The sequence below is a fragment of the Lactuca serriola genome, chromosome 3 (assembly GCF_051521515.1).
Source record: "Lactuca serriola cultivar US96UC23 chromosome 3, Lser_US96UC23_V15, whole genome shotgun sequence".
In the NCBI taxonomy this organism is placed as follows: Eukaryota; Viridiplantae; Streptophyta; class Magnoliopsida; order Asterales; family Asteraceae; genus Lactuca; species Lactuca serriola.
Genome location: NC_136410.1, coordinates 31,135,596 through 31,142,507, shown reverse-complemented (window position 1 = coordinate 31,142,507; position 6,912 = coordinate 31,135,596).

The following is a 6,912-nucleotide window of genomic DNA, read 5'->3' as shown; positions in this document are numbered from 1 at the left end:
TTTATTAAGAAGTTTTTAAGAAGACAACATTATGTAATTTGCATTTCTCGAATTCGATTATGATCACGACATCCCTCTTCATAGTTCGAATTGTGAGCAATGGCAAAAGGATATGAACATTTGGTACTTATTGCTACAAGTTCTATAATTATTTAGACACACATATGAGTTATATAAGGAAAGGTGTATAAGTTTGAGAAGCTTAGGTAAAGTCTTATATAAGCATCTCATATCAGAAATATGAATTTTGGAAGTTAATAAGTATTGATTTCTAGAGGTCCAGCTGTTTTCTGAATACATGTCAAAGCTAGTGGGAACATAAGTCTTATGCTGGTCAGGAAATAATTATCATGTTAATGGGAGTATGATTATTATATTAAGTATTGCAAGTTAACAATATTAATTATAAAAAACAAAAGGTTTCAATTCGCAAAGTTGCAGAGATTGAAAAGTGGTTTTACTATAATTAAGGGAGAGAATATTATACTTCATTTCAAATCTAAAAGCTTAGATTGAGAAATTTTAATCAAATTTAGTCAAAGGACATATATGAATGTTATGTTGAAAAGATTTAACATAAGGGCATTCTATATATTTCAATATTATAGCAAGAGACTAGGAAAGTACCATGTCTTTATGTAAGACATTATGTATCGTATCCCATATGCTTCAGGTATAGGATCGATTGCATATGCTGTAATATTCATCCGTTCTATCTATTCCAAATGCCTAGGGCATTACTGCGAAGGGGTTTCCTCAACAATAGATGTCCTAAAGGCAACCATGAGGGGGATAGAGTACACCGGTGAACACATCATTCACAACACATACAGGTTATGAACCTGTCAGCGTTCCACTGGACTGTCTAGAAAGAGTCCTCGGTCGTCATCCATACTACGCTAGATGACTAGATCAACCACAACATTGAGGCCTCTCATCATTTTTACTTCATCACACATCAACTATCTACCCACGCTTTACCCAAAAATTTTGTGTGTGTATATATATATATATATATACACACACACACACACACAACTTAAAACCAGTATAATATATTCATGCAATACTCATTCCAAATAACAGATAATATATAAACACATAGCACATATTTTATAAAGAAATAATGCATATCTATGTGTTAGAAGAAAGCAACTACACACTCACTTGATAAGACGATGCTCGGACAGCACTACGGCTCTTAAAATAATAATCTTCGATGAAACCGGGATATCTTCCAAAAACCGGGCTTCTCGCGGGCAAAGCTTCAACTCGAAAACTCTTTTATTCTCGGGATCTTTAGGGCTTCGGGTCTCGTTTCGGGTCTCAGGATGATACAGGGGTTTCGGGGGGTATTTGTTGCCAAGTAGAAGAAAGAAAAAGGGTGAAGAAGTGAAAATTAGCAAAAAAGATCTACAACCCTCGTGTTCTATTTATAGGGTGCTAAACCCCGATTTACGTTGGGCGTACTCAAAGAGTACGCTGGGCGTACTCCGCTGTCGACATGTACGCTGGGCGTATGCCTAGTACGCTGGCGTACTAGGTGGATCAGACCGGACGCGTCACGACTTCGGATAAGCTCCAAATTAATATTTTTATTTATTTATTTTATTTATTTAAAAACTACAGAAATTCATAACTTTTGCATACGAGCTCTGTTTTTGACGTTCTTTATATCCATGCATAGGTGTGACTATGCTCTACGACTTTCGTTTAGACTCTGTCAGCTAATTTTGACTTTATTTTTATTATATTATTTTTAGTAGGCCGGGAAAGGAAAACTCCGTTAGAAATTCATAACTTCTTCATCTGACGTCCGTTTTCGTCTGTCTTTTTACCGTTGGACTACTATCGACGAGATCTTCGATTCTCGTTTAGATTGTTTCAGCTAGAAATCACTCGATCTCATATTCGAACTTTGGGCTGCATACTGCTAAATCGAAACTTAGAAAAATCATAGCTTCCTCATACGAAGTCAGATTTAGACGCTCTTATTATGTATGCTCTCGATTTAACATATTCTACAGCTTTTGTTTAGATTACTAAGGCTGAATATCGCTCTGTCGTAAATTCACTATTTACGTCACACAGTGTCGTACCAGTTCTGTCGCAAAACTTCGATAGGTCATAACTTCTTCGTCATAACTCGAATATCGACATTCTTTACAATTTTGGAATCCTTGTCACAACCACTACAACTTCCTTCATAGATATCGGGCTTGTCTAATATTTTATTATTACGCTTATTATTGTTCTTAATTCATTTAAGCCACATAATTAAGCATAAAACACATAATACTTAAATAATACATTCTTATTATTTCAAATTGAGTTACAAAGGTTAACCTAGACTATTACATCAACATTAATGCCTAGCCCAGAAATACGGGCGTTACACCATGCGACACTTATGGGTTTTAGCCATAAGAACATCCTCTGTGCTCATACAAACCCTAATGCTTGGATCTAGGTTTCTCTATTGTACATGCAATTCATCCAAGACTATAAACCCTAGATGTAGCATATGATAAACAATATAACATATAAATTAGGGTTTAGATCATACCTTGATTGTTATGTAGCAATAACAATCTCAAATCCTTCTTGTATTGACTTTAGAAAGCTTAGAGTCACAAATGTCACTCCTCTAATGGTTCACAAACACCAAGAGCAAGAGGATGAAGAGGAGAAGAGAAGGAGGATGCCCTAAAACGTGTGGAAACCCTAGAAGGAAGCTTGTCCACGTTTTTGGGGCATAAGGGTTCTTTAAATAGTGAGGCTATTAGGGTTATCTAACAAGGAAACCCTAATTTGGATGCTTAAGCCCTAAGCAACCCATGGGCTCCTTCCTTAAAGGCCTTTGGATGATTTCTAATGGGTTTCCCCATAGAATTCATCCACCCCTTTAATATGGAGTCCATTAGCTCAATATTCAACTATCATACAATTGACAGTTCAAGTCCCTTAAGTTTAATTAATATATTTTAGCCACAAACTTAATTCTTATTAATTCTTGACTAATATTAATTAAACAATATGATTTCTCCTTTAATATATTATTCTCATAATATATTAATAAATCATATTTAATCCTTTCTCTCCATAATTCATCCTATCAAGTTGCTTTGGTGAAGGCAACCCAAAAGGACCATGCACCATCGGGTCAAGTACATACCAAAATAGTTATGGACTTAGACACTAATCCAACAGTCTCCCACTTGGATAAGTCTAATAACTATGTTGCGTATGACTTCAGATCCTGATCTGCAATCGTAATTTTCTAAAGCCGCTGTCAACTCTAATCCTATCAGATACGCGTGTCCTTTAGATAAGGGATCATATATTCCTCCATTCTAGATATCGTATAGACTGAGACATGGATCTAAATCATTCTCTCTGTCTATGTGCTGTTTCCCGAATTCAGATTTATGACGACTGACAACAGACTACAATTTGAACACATCCAATTAGTCTCGGCCTGGCCAAGCACTTAGGTGCCATCACTAAATCATCGAGGGGCCCACAAATATCGCTTTTATCCTACTTTGAATAAAAGGAACGGATAAACTTTGACTCAATGTGTGACAACCCGAAATTTCCGTTCTGAACAAACCATATCAAGCCAATAGAAGTAGAGCAGTTACAGTGAAAACTAAGACTTCGAGTATAAGTTTGGCAGTTTTCAGGATTTTACACTTAAGGAGATATTAGGAGAGTGGGTGCACTAGGGTTTTGTGCAACACTATTATTCCAATACTCTAGGACATTAGAGTTCATTCCAGGAATAAAAATATTTTCTGCCAAAAATATCTCAGGACTATAAATAGAATTCTGAACCAAATTGGTTCATTTGTTGGATTCCATTTAGAGAAAAGTCAAAATTCTCTCTCACGGATCTTCGGGTTTTATCCCAAATTGTTAGTACTTCGATCTAGTTATTTTATATAGCTTAGATTGTGTTTAGGAACGCCAATTACATAACAAATCTGCAAGATTCGGGAGTTTACCGCCCAAGAACGTTCTTGGGGAGTAAAATCCAAAAAGTGGCTTAAATGCTACCTAGTCCTTTCCCCGTGACTTGTAACTACTTTAGACTTGTATGCTAGTGTGTATAAGGCTAGAAAACATCAAAATCAGATTAATAACCCAAGATTTGGGAGTTTACCACCCAAGAACACTTGGGGAGTAAACTCTATTTTAAGGTCCCAAAGGGTTCCAATGACCCTCAACGCATTAGAACTCAAACTAGAAGCCTTCATTACATATTTAGGACACCAAAACAATTAAGATTCTGGGGTAAAAGAGAGTTCACGGCCAAGGAGGTTCTTGGGCCGTGAACTCCATGTTTGGGTGCCCAAAATGCCCTAAAAGCCTTCATTTAGCCAAGAGACTAGCCTAGCACATTACCTTGATGTGTCTAATACCCAAAACAATCAAAATACCAACACCTAGGGGGTTCACGGCCGTAAACCCATGGCCATTTGGTTCATGGGCCGAAAACTCTAAATAGGGGTGTTTTGATGCCACAAACACTTCCTAAGGCTTAGGATTAAATTAGGACAAGTACTTTAAAGTGTTTATAGCCTAGAAAACATAAGGAATCACTAGTATTGAGGAGTTTACGGCCAAGAGTAGTTCTTGGGCCGTAAACACCTATAAAGGGGTCAAATGACACCCTAACTCCTTCCTTATGCCTAGAACCCAACATAGATCATTACCCAGAAATGTTTGAGACTTGAAAACACCATAAAAACCCTCCCAAGGGAGTTTACGGCCGTAAACTCCAAGGGAATATGGTCTCTGGGCCGTAAACTCCCCAAAGGAGTTAATATGGCACCCAAACACTTGTTATAGCCTTGAAACAATTCACCACATGAGTTGTAGAATTGGTAGACACCATTTAGGGACTTGGTTGAGAGTTTACGGATAGGAGTTTAATCCCTTGGGCCATAAACTCCAAAGAACATGGTCAGTAGACCTTAAACTCCCATTTGAGGTATTGCACTCCTTTGTTGCAACCCATTAGCCTCCTAGCACTTGACCAAAAGTGTTTTCCTCGCGTTTAAATGTTTATACTTGTATAATTAGTGTTTTAATCACTAACTATTTAAATACATATGTCTTCATATGTAATTAGGATCATTGTGTGTGTCTAAGTCTTCACTTGACACCAAGCACTTGTCCGATCCTTCCGTACGATAACAGTCCGTTCAACTCCAGTCACTTACTGCAGGTGAGTTCATACCCCTTAACTAATGTTTTAAACTATTTTTAAATGTTTTATGGGGGGGATACAAGTAGAATCATGCTACTTATTATATCAATTACATGTGATTAATAAGTAGAATTATGCTAGTTATTACATCAATCACATGTGATTAATATACAACATTCAAATGATTTGGCTACTCATTAGCCGTTTTACCAAACAGTTTCCTTCAAATGATTTTTATAAACATTTTATATGTTTTAAACTCCTTATTACAATGTACATCTTACTCTGTATATTACATTTCAAACTGATTTACAATTGTGTTTCAAACAAATGTTTCTTTATACTTAAACTGTTTTATCAAACTTATGCCTTCAAACTGTTTTATAGATTGACATCAAGTCGATCTTTTCTTAAAATAATATTTATGATCAAATGTTTTACAAAACTTAGTTATGCTTTTATATTATAAATTGCATGCCTCTATATGTATAGTTATATAAGAAATATTTAAAAGACTTAGGAAGGCTATCCACCCTATTTCCTTTTCGCGCTTGAGATGTGGTCTGGTGGGATATCGGGTACTCGTCCGAAGGTCGTTTAAATATTAGTTATATATCATGTGTACATGTATAGTCATAAAAGGTCCTTTCCAGTTCATCTCATGCCCTTGGGTAGCAATGGTATACATCCATGTTCATACGTACCAGTTAGATTACTAGTAAACTGCCATATGGGTAGTTTAGGAAGATACTAGAACTATTACTAGAACACGATATCATACAATGAGTCAGTTCATTCATGAGTCAATACTTTCTAGAACATTACAGTACATTACTATACTAGCTAGATAGGGAGCACGTACATTACAGCTAGAACAGTTCGTTACATTATACTTACATTAATACGCTAATAAAATTGTGATCCACTGTATGGGAGCATGCCTTAATTGTCATGACCCGGGTTGTAGCCAGAGTCTCTTGGAGGGAGAGCGTGAGTTTACGTATAGATCTATACTGGATTGACTATCCTACACCTTGTTGCTAGCTACAGCAGGACCAACAGGTCTTCGGGTGCCAAACGTCATACCTTATTTTCGACTATACGTTGTCGTTGTTACCAGTCTATAGTATGGTGCAATTTATCACATGATGCCTTAATATAAATCCGGTTTAAGGTAGTTAGTACAACAGTAGTTCTTATAGAGCTACGTTTTAGTACTACATAAATTTTCCCTGTACATATATTTAGTGATCTTTTCACTTAAACTATAAATGTAAAAACTATATTTTGTTAATAATAGTTACACTTGGGAAAATTACACACTCTTACAAGAAACGAACATATAGAACAGTTAAGTCTTGGTAGAAGACTACATTGAGAATAGTTAAGTCTTGGTAGAAGACATCTTTATATAATAGTAGGAATCATAGGGATTTCTAGGGTTTTTCAAACGTTTACAGTTGTTTTACAAACATCTTCATACTTACAGTTCATATACAAATTCTTACATACAAATACTTACATACAAATTAAGACACTAAATACTTATGATCTCACCAGCTTCAAAGCTGATACTCGCTTTCAAAATTACTTGTATCCTCAGGTCATCATAGACAGGTACCGATGCAAGGAGAAAGGAAGATGGAGCTTGTTCAAGACTCATCTTTCATTTTGATTTATGCTATAGTGTTTATCAA